We start from the raw sequence: 13,525 nt of genomic DNA, 5'->3' as shown, positions 1-13,525 counted from the left end.
TAATTATCACGAATGGTTAGAAAAGTTTGAACAATATACAAAAGGTTATAAAAGTTTAATTTATCTCGATAAAATCATTTAAGTTTGTTTTTATTTTAATAAAATCACTTTGAACATTTTTCAGTCATTTTTTCATCGAATTTGATGACGTTACATTTCAACTTTATGCAAGCACCACCTGACATATTAATAAAATATAATTACATATTTAATTGACAATCGATATGTCACATGGGTTAATTTGTAGTTAAAAATTTTAATTAAAAACCCTTATTTATTTGAATTAATTTGTGGTTAATTTTTTTAGGGTAAATTCCAAAAAAAACTCATGTGGTTTGATGTTGTTCCAAAAAAATCCTTGTGGTTTGTTATTACAAAAAAAAAGACTGTGGTTTGCGCCGTTAACCAAAAAACGGAAAATGGCTTAACAGTGTTGAAATACTGACGTGGCACAGGGGTAAGGTTAGAAATTCGATTTTTTTTATTTTCTTTTTCTTTTTCTTTTTCTTCTTTTCCTTTCCCTTCCACCTTCTTCTTCCTTCTCTCCTCCTCCTCCTTCCTTTTCTTCTTCTTCTTCTTCTTCCTCTTCTTCTATTCTTCTTCTTCTTTTTTTTAAATTTCTTAAATTTTTTTTTTTAATTTCTCTTTTTCTTTTTCTTTTTCTTTCCCTTCTTCTTCCTTCTCTCCTCCTCCTTCTTCCTTCTTCTTCCTTTTTCTTCTTCTTTTTTTCTATTCTTTTTTTTTAAATTCCCTTACTCGAAAAAATTTGGAATTTTCCCGAAATCTGGAATTTCCAGATTTCGGGAAAATTCCAGATTTCCGTCAGAAATCTGGAATTTTCCAGATTTCATACGGAAATCTGGAAATTTCTGAAACTTAAAAAAAAGGAAAAAATAAAGGAAGAAGAAGAGGGATGAAGAAGAAGAGGGATGAAGAAGAAGAAGAATGGAGGAGGGGAGAAAAGGGAAGAAGAAGAAGAAGAAGAAGAATAAGAAGAAGAAGGGAAGAAAGAGGAGGAGAATAAGAAGAAGGAGGAGGAGGAGGAGGAGGAGGAGAAGAAGAAGGAGAAGGAAAAGGAAAAGAAAAATTAAAAAAAATTAAATTTCAGAAATTTAAAAAAAAGAAGAAGAAGAAGAAGAAGAAGAAGAAGAAGAAGAAGAAGAAGGAGGAGGAGGAGAGAAGGAAGAAGAAGAGAGAAGGGAAAGAAAAAGAAAAAGGAAAAATAAAAAATAAATAAAAAATAAAAAAAAATCGAATTTCCAGCCTTACCCCTGTGCCACGTCAGCATTTTAACACCGTTAAGCCATTTTCCGTTTTTTGGTTAACGGCGCAAATCACAGTCCTTTTTTTGTAATAACAAACCACAAGGGTTTTTTTGGAACAACATCAAACCACAAGAGTTTTTTTTTTGGAATTTACCCATTTTTTTATTATGTCAAACATGTGATTAGATGACTTTATTAAGACAAAAACAAACTTAAGTGATTTTATTAAGTCAAATTAAACTTTTGTGGCCTTTTGGGATATTATTCAAACGTTTGTGACCACGTGTACTAATTACCTCTAGTCATCCCATATGCGTTTAGGGATATCCAATTATGAGTTTCATGTCACGTCAATTATCTTGTTAGTGTCAAATGAGTCAATCCTAATCCAATCCCCAAAAAATTTGTGTCTTCTGATGTCAATCTAATTGGGTTAGTGTTGTGAGCGTGAACTGAATCTCACATACATGGCTCACGTCAAAAAACTGATAGCTCAAGCCCTTTGAAAAAACACTTCCCTACATCTAAAATCCCTTATAGAGTCCAAAACGCCACTAGAAGCTAATGGAAATCCTATTGCCTTCCAAACCATAACCCCCGAGTTAAACCAACACTTAAATGAATGTTTAGGCTCCCTGGATCCGAAAAGGAGGAAGTCATCGATGGTCTCAATAAGCAGCTTGTCTATAGCATAGATATGGTCCGAGAAAGCATGCACAAGATGAGGCAATACCATATTACCGAGATGGATCGCCTTAAAACCTAACTTCGAGCGGCTAAAGCAACTGTTAAAAAAAAAAGACTTTGTAGCCTACTCTACCGGACATCACATCGCCTGAAACTACCCGAGAAAAAAGGAGGTCTTGCATATATCCAAACATGTAGAGTCAAAAAAAGATCATGGGAATGAGAGCAAGGTCCGCACAAACAAGATGCCATCTCCCCAACCCACTTTCATTACTCTCAAGTGAAAGCAACTATAAGGAATAATTTGAGGAAGTGCGCTTCACCTATGGGAAACGTACACCTTGAAGAAACTTCATTGAACTAAGGTCTCCATGTGGTCGACGTTCATACTAGAAAAACTCTTTTGAACCCAAATCTTATTAAGGTCGACGATCACCTCAAAGAGACCCTCTAAAAAACGTACAAACTTCTAAGTATCAATGTAGAAGTAAGATATGTACAACCTCATCAGCGAGAATGTGAATCGAAAGCTAGAAAGGGTATGGTGGATGTTGGAATTCATGTTCGAATGTCGGATGTCACAAACACTGACTCCTCTCTTTGTGCACGAATCCTAAAGGAGCCAATGCCTCGTAGTTTCAAATACCCATCGCTCAAGAAATACAATGGGCTAGGAGATCCCACTATGTATATCAAGAACTTAAAAAAATTTGCTAAAAAACGATATCCACAAACGTTGTCATGTGTTGATTTTTTCCGTCATTCTTAAAGAGGCAGCGATATATTAGTACGAGCATATCCATATAGGGTCCATCCGGATCTTTAATCATACGGCAACAAAGGTTTCCCAACATCTCATTACCTCTATAATGGAGCATAAGACCATGTGGGATCTTAACTACCTAGTTTTAGAATGAAACAGAAATCCAATAGTGAGTGGAGAGATTTGAGAAGAACTATACATGTTTGGTATCTTAAAATAGATACATAGGTTCATATCATGGCCATAAATTGTTGAAGCAAAAATTTGTTCAAACAACTTAATGTCCAATGGCCCTAGTCTTTCATGGACCTCATACGATGGCGATATATTTTATGAGATGGGATGGACATAAGCTTAATGCATTGCTGAAGGATAGAGCTCTAAACAATAGTTCAAAGTGTCGCACCCATTCCCACAAGGTGCGAGGCATCCTTTGCCGTTTATTTTTCTGTTTTGTTAGAGTCGCCACCAGTCAGAGTCACGTGTGGTCATGATTGATGCCTTATTCACTTGAATGGACTCTATATGAATAAAAAAAAATTATAAGGATAGCCTGCAAATAGATTTATAGGTTTTTTCTTGTTACATGTAAGGAAGAGATGTAATCTCACTCTACCCCACCTGATAAATCGATACTATTAATGACATTGCATGTTTTTATTATTTATTATTGCTTTTGAAATGAAGTGTAAGCCATTATATTTTTTTAATAATTTTGATATTCATTATTTGAGTTAATTAATTTATGTGTATAAAAACTAAAGTAATTGAGTTAAGCATGTAAAAATAAGGAAATTCTTTTTAAAATAATTTTAACAGATATGAGATTTAAAAGGGAACAATATGCAAATAAAAAATGTGTTTGGGATTTTTGAATGAAATTAAAATTCATCAAAAAAATCAATTAGTCCTAATATGAAATTAAAAGTCAAATTAAGGGCTAATGTGGTGTTTAATTACCTACTTTTGTCCTTTTGTTTGGCTTTTCAATTTAAAAGTGAGAGTTTTAGGTATTTATTAAACACATCTTGTTTTAACAATTGAAAAATAACTTTTGACAAAAGCAGAGAATCCATGTTTTTTGGAAAAACATCAGTTTCCATCATGGGTTCTAAGTCTCATTTAACAAAAGGGTGAAGAATAAGAAAATGGGCCTTTTGGATTTGGTCATGTCACGCGGGGAAGTGAGAGAGTGAATGAGAGTGGAGAAATAGATTGAGTTTGGAGTTAGTGAGGAGGGAAGTTATGGTTAAACGAAGAGAAATGCATACATGAGGGATTAGAAGATTGATTAACTCTTGCTATGTTAATTTTAGTTTCGAATTGAGTCGACCCTGATATTTTAGAGGTTTTGAGTTGAAGTAATAAAAGAGAGATCTAATAAATAATTACGAATACAAAATAAAATAGAAAAATCAATTATGTAAAAATTATTTAAAAATGACATCTTTTTTATTACACTTAACAAGATACTTATTAAAAACAAATGATCTAATAAAAATATCCAATTTCATATAAAAAAAACCATTTTTTTTTGTTTTAAGTATTCAGTTGCTCACATAAAACATTATCTACTAGTATTTCTAGATGTAGAATCACTAATAACAGTGTCTAAATCAATCTTTCTTGTGATGTTGATGATTTATCTCAATTGTATTAACTAATCACTAAGCTATTTCTCTCGATAAATAAAACCATATTAAATCATTCAATCTTTCTTGTGATGTTGATGATTTCAGATAGTGTTTCAATAACTTTAAATTTGAAAAAAAAAATATTTCAGTAGATACAACAGTCAGTAGCATAATTAGAAGGATTCAAAAAGCAATTTAAACATTTGGATAATAATCTGCTGCTTTGAGAAACCCAAGAAATTCAAATGCTAACATCAACATATTTAGCATAGTCAATTGCCACACTTTCATTTCTGAAAAAAAAAAACATCATCTGCATCAACATGTGAAAAATTATTATAAGAAAATGTATCATAAAATTGTGTGTTGTGATTGTTTAAGTCTATGAATTATAGTTATTATTTTTGCATCCTTTATAATTTTAATCTCTATAACTTTTTATCATAAAAATGTTATCTTTGGGTATCTCCTTCTCTTGTTCCGTAAATGTTTATTGTGATTTGTTTAATTCTATGATTATTTTCGTAACTATTGCATCATTTGAGAATTAATTACTTTAATTTTTTTTATTAAATGTTACTTTTGGGCCCATCCATTTCTTGGGTTCTGAGTAGACACCTTTCCTATCCATTACTAGGGATGACCTAAAATTACCTTTCCTATCCATTACTAGGGATGGCCTAAAATTGGATGGCCGATGTAAACAAGATGAAGCATGTTCCAAGAGGAGATTTTATTTTCCACCATTATTACCGTTAAGAAGCTAGGTTAGTTTTTATTTTGTTATGACTTTATTTATGCTTATTAATAAACAAAAGATCAATATCCAAATCAATAAGCTCTTGTAGCTCAGTTGGTTAGAGCACCCGTTTAGTAAGCGGGAGGTCTTGAGTTCAACTTTCAATAAGAGCAATATTGTTTTTCTTTTTTTCATTTTGGTCTGATTGTCGTTTCGTGCATTTATATGTGATAATGGAATTTCAGATTTCCATTATAATTTCTCATTCTCAACCCTAAATTCATATATCTTTATCCTCTTTCTTTCCTCTCGACGACCGATCGACCCTCCTCAACTCATCTAATTTTTTATGCAAATTCGTCTTCCTTTTCTCCTCCGTCAAAAACTGTCTTGTCATTGACTATTGAGACCAATTGAGGTGTGAATCTATATTTACTTGCTTTTCGTTTAAATTGGGGGTTTTTACTGACTAACTGGGTTGAAATTAGTACCCTAGTTGTTGCTCTTAATTTTTAGGGTTTATGAGAATTTAAATTTTGATGATTGAAGTTTTATTAGCTGTTGCACTTACCACTTCTTCATTTTCAAGGCAGCTTTAACAAGCGTTTTGCTCACCCATAGAGTAAATTACACTCATGACCACTGAACTTTATCCATTTTCACATTATGGTCACTGAACTTCATTTCTTCCCGGTATGGCCACTAAACTTTACACTTTTTAACACCGGTTGCCACTCAATTTTAACCAACTTCTTAAAATGACCGTTAACGATCGTTAACGACCTCAAAATGAAAAAATTCAAGAATTAAAGTTGTTCAGAACGACATTTACCATGAAACCACATTTTTTATTTTCGAAAATCACATTTTTTTTGAGCTTTCTCTCTCTAAAAATTCACTTTCTCTTTCCTAACCAAACAACACCCAAAACGAAAATTTTCAAGAATTAAAGTTCCTTAAAATATTATTAACTCTTTGAATTTTTTATTTTTAGTCGTCAACGGTCGTTTTGAGACGTTAAGTGGCCACCGGTGTTAAAAAGTGTAAAGTTTAGTGGCCATACCGGGAAGAAATGAAGTTCAGTGACCATAATGTAAAAATTGGTAAAGTTCAGTGGCCATGGGTGTAATTTACCCCTCATCCATAATGATAATGGAATTCCAGATTTAGATTGTAATTTCCCATTTCCAACCCTAAATTAATGTATTTCTCTCTACTATTTCTTTCATCTTGACGACGGATCGACCACCCTCCTCAACTCATCTAATTTTTGGCGCAAAATCGTCTTCATTTTCTCCTCCGTCAAATATCGTCTTGTCGCTGACTTCTAAGACTAAATGAGGTATGAATCTAGGGGTGTTCAAAAATCAAATCGAACTGAAATAACCAATCGAACTGATGAGTTTCGATTTTTCGATTCAGTTTTTCGTTTTATTAGGTTCGGTTTCGGCTCTAGTTTTTATAATATTTCGGTAATTTCAGTCGGTTTGGTTTTTTATATAAATTTGTCGAATAAACTGAACTGACCTAAATAAAGTTCAATAGGTTTTAAATTTATAATTATAAAGAATAGTAGGATGATGTATTAATAACAATAAAAAAAAATGGGATAAGGTACCAAAATAGGCTTAAGGTTTTTGGGGAAGTATCAATTTAGGCTCAACATTCAAAATAGCACCAATATAGGCTTAACGTTTACAACATAATATCAATTTAGACTTAACGTTTATAATATAGCATCAATTTAGGCCTCACGTACAAAATAGCACCAATATAAGCTTAACGTTTTTTATTTATTATAATATAATTAACTAGTTTTCTTGCCCATTGAAACCTTATATTTGTTTTTCATCAACCATTCCATGACTCCTAAATTTCATGGCTCATGTAATATATGCAAAGTAAAAGTAATTGAATATCCACAATATTTTGAACACTAGTTAAAATAATATTGATACATAAGCAATGAAATTTAGTAGTCATAGAATCATTTATGAAAAACGAATATAAGATTTTAATGTGCAAGAATACTAATTAATTGTGTTATAATAAATAAGAATATATAAAACTAAATAAAAAGATAACATATAAAGTTAATAGGGAAATTCTATGGGTGTCAATAAAATGAGTATGAAAAAACCTAAGAGTAATCAGAAAAATATCCATAATTCTATGGATTTGTTGGAGAAGAGGGGGCCTGCTGGTACCTCTTCGGGGCTCTTAGGAGCCCCTAATAAATACCTGGTTTAGGGTGTTGGGCCTACGGTCAGTAGTCTTCCTATTGATGGATTTGTTTGTATGGAATGTTAGAGGAGCGGCGAGCAAGGCTACCCGTATCCATGTTAAAGAATTAATTAAACAGTTTAACCCTTCTTGTTTTGCTTTAATGGAAACAAAGATCAGTGGAGCTAAAGATGATGAGGTGGTTAAAAAGTTTAAAAACTGGAATTGTGTCAAATCGGAGGCTACTGGCCGGGCTGGTGGGATTTGGCTTTTTTGGAAGCCAGATCGGGTTCATTTTGATATCATTAGTATGGATAAACAGTTTATTCACAGTAAAGTTATCTATCCTGGTAACAAACATATCTTTATCACTTTTGTTTATGCTAATCCTATCCTGGCCAATCGTAAACGTCTGTGGGGGGTTCTTTATACTGTGAGTGTGAGTATGGTAGATTCTTGGTTTGTGGTTGGTGACTTTAATGATATATCCCTTACGAGTTATCAAAGAGGGGGTGGTAATCACTATGTTAATCCATGTCTCAATCATAAATAAAGTATGGATTGGTGTGCGCTTTCGGATCTGGGTGCCGCGGGTCATAAGTATACTTGGAAACGAAATAGTAATTTTGTTCGTTTAGACAAAGTTTATGCTAACATTTCGGCGCAGAGTAGTTTTCCTGAAGTGTCTGTGTTAAATCTCCCTTTTCGCCACTCTGATCACTGTCCTGTCTTAGTCAAGCTGGTGAGAGGCCATCGGCCTAAAGGGGATAGACCGTTTAGGTATCAGGTGGCTTGGAAATCTCATCCTGAGTTTAAAAGCGTTGTTCGTGATAATTGGAAGCCTCATTCTAAAGTCCTATAAGCAACTGAAGGCTTTAGAAGGAATATGGTGGGATGGAATAAGAACATTTTTGGCCACATTATGAGAAGGAAGAATAAAATCTTGAGCATGATTGAGAGCATCCACCGTCTTTTGGAGGTTAGGTTTGATCATAGTTTGGATGGTCTTCTTAGAACTCTCCAGAAGGAATTAGAAGTTGTGCTAAGGCAGGAAGAGTTACTTTGGTTTCAAAAATCTAGGAAAACTTGGATTAAAGACGGAGATCGCAATACCAGGTATTTTCATCTTTCTACTATTATTAGAAGATATAATAATCGAATTGATGCTATCAAAGATACGAATGGAGATTGGGTTTATGAGGATGAGGATATTCGTCACTTGGCCCTTAATTTCTATAAAGAGTTATTCAAAGAGGACCCGATGGATCTGGATAAAGCGCTGTCTAGGACTACGTTTCCCATCTTGGGAGATGATAAAGTTCTGGAAGTTTTCCATCCTATTGCCCAGAAAGAGATTGATCAGGCTATCTTTAGTATTGGGGCTACTAAAGCTCCTGGAGTTGATGGTCTGCCTGTTGGTTTTTATCATAAACACTGGGAGACAGTTAAAGATGGTATTTATAGTTTTATTAAAGGTGTGTTTAATGGGTCAGAGGATATTAGGCTTGTGAACAAAACCCTTCCAGTTCTTATTTCTAAAGTTGAGAAGTCGTCTTCGTTCTTTCAAATGAGGCCTATTAGCCTTTGTAATGTGCTTTATAATGCTATTACTAAAATTGTGGCCAACAGACTCTGATGTATTCTTCCTGAAATTATTAGCCAGAATCAAGGCAGTTTTGTTCCTAGAAGACAGATGATGGATAATGTGGTTATAGCCCAAGAGATGGTCCATTCTATGAAAATCAAGAAGGGAAAAAGGGGTATTGTGGCTCTAAAGTTGGATCTAGAAAAAGCTTATGATCGCCTAAACTGGAGTTTTCTTCTTGATAGTCTGAAGAGAGCAGGGATTCTGGATAACTGGAGGAGTTTAATTGAGGTCTGTTGTTGAGCGATTTCCGCAAGTGCACGGTATACGCTTGTAGTAATAAAAGATATCGATCCCATAGGAAACACTTTTTAACAAAAACTTATTCTGAATCGGTTAAATTTACTTTTAAGGTTTATAATATGGAAAATCGTTTAATCGGTTTTGGTTTTGAAATGTCTAGAATAAGAATTAGATTAGAGTATGAAGATGTTAGAAAATATCTGATTTAAGAATGAATTTGCAAAACAAGAACGTTTTAGTACTTTTAGAAAAGTAAACAAGTATATTCGTTTGCATTAAGCAAAGAAAACAACTTTAAACTTTGTACGAATTATAAAGATGAAATAAATGACGGAACCTCTAATTAATTAGCTTTGAACGCGACAAAACCCTTTCCGGATAGTTGCCCTTAATCAAATTAAAACTCTTTCGAGATAATAATTTGCCTAAGTGTTCAATAAAGTTTCCTTGTAAAGATTTTGAATTAAACTACGTTTTAATGAAAACACCAGCAGTCACTTTAGTGGATTGGTTACCATAAGTGCTGCATAAAAATCTATCGAATAGAACGGACTTTATTAGATGAAATATAAATTGATACAAGTTTACAGAGAACATGGAGCATGGAAACATTCGACGGCGTGCAAGTGAACGAGTTGTCAATCCTTTCCTTGGGTTTCGTTAGAGTTTGTCAGGCTCAGGGGCGGATCCTCTACTCAATCTTCTCGTTGAATCTTCGTAATAGAGACTAGGTCGGTCTACTACCAAAATGTAAGCTAAATTTGAACAATGTCTAAACGCTATTGAATTTGTTATTATCTAGTAAACCATGTGTGTACATCATATTTCTTTTTACAGAATCGAAATCTAACTTCTGAATCACTTGACTCAGAATTTCTGCATAAATTCTATACTAATCTCTTTCTTCTACACATATCACTCTCTTTTCAACTCTCAAATCAATACTTTATTTATAAATGTTGAAGAGTCTTGATTGAAGTATCGTGTTTGTTGTGAAGGATCGTATCCATTGCGAAAGGACATCTTTATCCACCCGAACGAATGTGTTTCGTCGAAAACGAAAGTGTGTAACTAGGCTTATACAGATTCCTGCTCGTACCGAGAATATTAAATTCTCTGTCGAGAATGGGGGAGTATCAATTTGGTCTTCGAACGAAGGGAAGGAGAGGCTGGAACGCGCGTGTCGCGACCGAGAATTTGAGATTCTCGATCGCGGCTTTCACAAAATTCTCTACCGAGAATTCTGCATTTCTTCTGTTTCTGACTTCGTCTTTGTCCTTGTTTTGGTGTAATTTGATCTTCATCGTTTTTAATTCCTTTTGTAGGGTTTATATTCTGTTTTTGAGCTCTTTTTACTCCTATTTGGATTTTACCAAATATTTATGTACCTTGCATGAAAGAAACATATTCGAGAGTAAAAGTATTCTAAATAGGTATAAATAGCACAAATTCATAGCAATATTGATGTAATTATTAATGATATTTTAGGTATATTTTGGGCTTAACAAATCTCCACACTTTATCTTTTGCTAGTCCCGAGCAAAATTTCACTGAATTTATTCTTTTATTAATCTCTTTATGAAAATAAAACATATATCTTGGTATTACCTTTTAAATTAGTTAAGCCGAAAAGAATAACTTCGCATGACAAATTTATACGCAAAATATCAAACTAACTTAGTATAAATACGATATATCATTCGTCTTGTATTTCCAATTTTTGTATTGAAGCATTCGGGACGAAATAAGCACGCATGTTATTGAGTCTTTCATCTCAAGGCATTTCAAAGCACAAATTTCCTTTCCCAAACCTAAACTAATATATGAGATATATTAAAATGAATAAGTACTTGATTGTAATTTATTTGCTTGGTTACGCCCGAAATAAGGGTGGTTTCAACCGTAACCTTATACGTATTTTTACTTTGTGTTTACTTAAGAGGTACCGATCATGCCATGGGTGGACGCAATCGTTACTTTAAACTTAAACACATTTATTATTTTTTAAACATTCCTTTCATACCTCGATTGTGATAAGGGTGGTCGCAACCGTGGCCAAAAGTAAACGGTACTTAAATTTCTTCCCTTTCATACCTCGATTGTGATAAAGTTGGTCTCAATCGTGGCCAAAAGTTAAGAATTCGACTAATTGATTAATTAATATGAAAAAATTTGAGAAAAAGAAAGAAAGCACATTCATCCTATATTGACTTAAAATTCAACATGTATTATGACTAAAGTTTCCTTATAAACTTCAATTGGTGTTAATGTAAGACGAAATCAAACCGAGCTAAAATTGTTAGTTCAATTTAATGCCTATAAACCTAATTGAAAATTTAAAATAAGATTTATTGTATCATGAATTGCATGATATAAAATAGAGATTGAAAATAAAGAATTTATTTAATTAAATACATTCACTCGAGACAATTTTACTTAAAATCGTATCGGAGATTTATTTGAAAAATATAAGATATATTACCCGTATACGTATAGAACTATTTTTCTAACGATAATGATAACCTAAACAAATAATCATATTAACTTATAGTTAATTTGAACATATTAAAAATGTGTTGCAATATATTAGTGTTGTATTTGAATAAAAGATTATTCGTTGCATTTGTTTCGTTTTCGTATATGTGTAAATGATATATATATATATATATATCTCCTCCCACACTTAAATTGGACCTTGTCCTCATTGGTGCAATAATGGAGAAAACATAAAAATGAAATACGAAATAAGGCATACGATAATAAAGATATAAATTGTAGCAAACGAAACATTCAACATAAAATTAAAAAGGGAAAATTGTACCAAACACATTAAAATGAAAATTGTACCAAATTAAAACAAGATAAAAATAAATTTAAAGAAAACAACCTATGCTTGGGCAACCCAAAGCTTCAATAAAGGCATCAATTCTAGCCAACCCATATTAACGAATTCTTGCCAACCCAAAGCTTCAATAAAGGCATCAATTCTAGTAGAGAAATTTAATGCTCTTACCGAATGGAAGTCTAGGAAGAGCATCTCCACAAATTGACGATCGGCTTGTGAAAAATGTTTGAAACGAGCGGCTTCCTCCTCCGAAGTGATATCGAAATAAGCTCTGCACTGAACCCGAAGGCGATTAGCTTTCGAAACAGTGGACTTGTTACCAACACGCTTAGTTCTTACCATGGTGATGGTGGTTAGGGTTTGAGAAGAAGATGAAGAAAAGAAAAATGGAGAGAAAAAGAACAAAGCTTGAAGATGAGTTGGGAGTTGTAAATGGAAGTGATTGAATGGAAAAAGAGTATAGGAATGGGAATGAATAAATTGGGAAGAGTAAAAGTTGGTTTATGGGGAAGAGTTTGGAGTAAGGGATTGGGTAAAAATAGAGGTGATGGGAGGTTTGTGTAAGAGGTAGGTTTATATAGGGTTGTATAGGTAGGTGTATAGGTAGAATAGGAATAGGAATAGGCAAAAATTTGTGTCAAAATCGGAATAAAAAGGGCATATATTACGCGTGTCGCGACCGCGAATAGCAAAGCCGCGGCACGCAATTTTCAGGGAATTTTCGCCCTGAAATCGGTCCAGTTTCGCTGCTCATACCGAGAATTATGAATTCTCGGTAGAGAATTGGTAAAAATGGCCTATTTGGGTGTCTATTGACTTGGTTTGTGCAATTTTGTTGATGGAATGGTTCCTGAACTTAATATTAAGTGTTCCTGCACTTAAAAACTAAAATAAATGGCATTAATTGCAAGGAAAACCAAAGGTTTAACCTTAATAAATTGAACTAAAGTGTAATAAATTGGTTATGAAGAATTAATGAAACTTAAATGTTCATTTATGCATATAAGTTAAGAGAATCATATTAAATGCATAATAAGTGCATGTTAATACATATTTAAATGCATGAATTGAAATGATTAAATGAAAACTTAATTCATTGAAAATAATAAATTGAGTTACAAATAGAATTAAATGTGAATATATGTGTGGAAGAATAGAAAACCATATTAGGTCATGTGAATCATGTTTATCTTAATTTGAGTAAGAATAATTTGAATAGGGCCATACTAAATGTGCTAAGTATAGATAATGGATCGAATAGATAATTCTAATAAAATTAAGAATTGAACTAAATAGAATTTTTATTATATCAACATATGTACAAATAATGAAAACAAAACAATAATTAATACAAAACAAAATATGTACAAAAAAACCTAAACTATTCATAGTCATCCCTATTAAATGGGATTCCTCTGGCCTTAATACGCTCAATTTCTAATTGCACGAAAGCTTGACGTTCCGGTGCAGAAAGAAAATGC

General features: G+C 33.0%; 1 non-coding gene across 1 annotated transcript; it reads left to right on the top strand.

The window, feature by feature from the left end:
- Nucleotides 1-5,187: 5,187 nt before the first annotated feature.
- Nucleotides 5,188-5,261, top strand: TRNAT-AGU (transfer RNA threonine (anticodon AGU)). Its single transcript has one exon. It is a non-coding gene; the product is annotated as a tRNA-Thr (tRNA).
- The last annotated feature ends 8,264 nt before the right edge of the window (nucleotides 5,262-13,525 follow it).

This window comes from Euphorbia lathyris, chromosome 9 (assembly GCF_963576675.1).
Source record: "Euphorbia lathyris chromosome 9, ddEupLath1.1, whole genome shotgun sequence".
NCBI lineage: Eukaryota > Viridiplantae > Streptophyta > Magnoliopsida > Malpighiales > Euphorbiaceae > Euphorbia > Euphorbia lathyris.
This window is presented reverse-complemented; position numbering and strand designations above follow the sequence as displayed.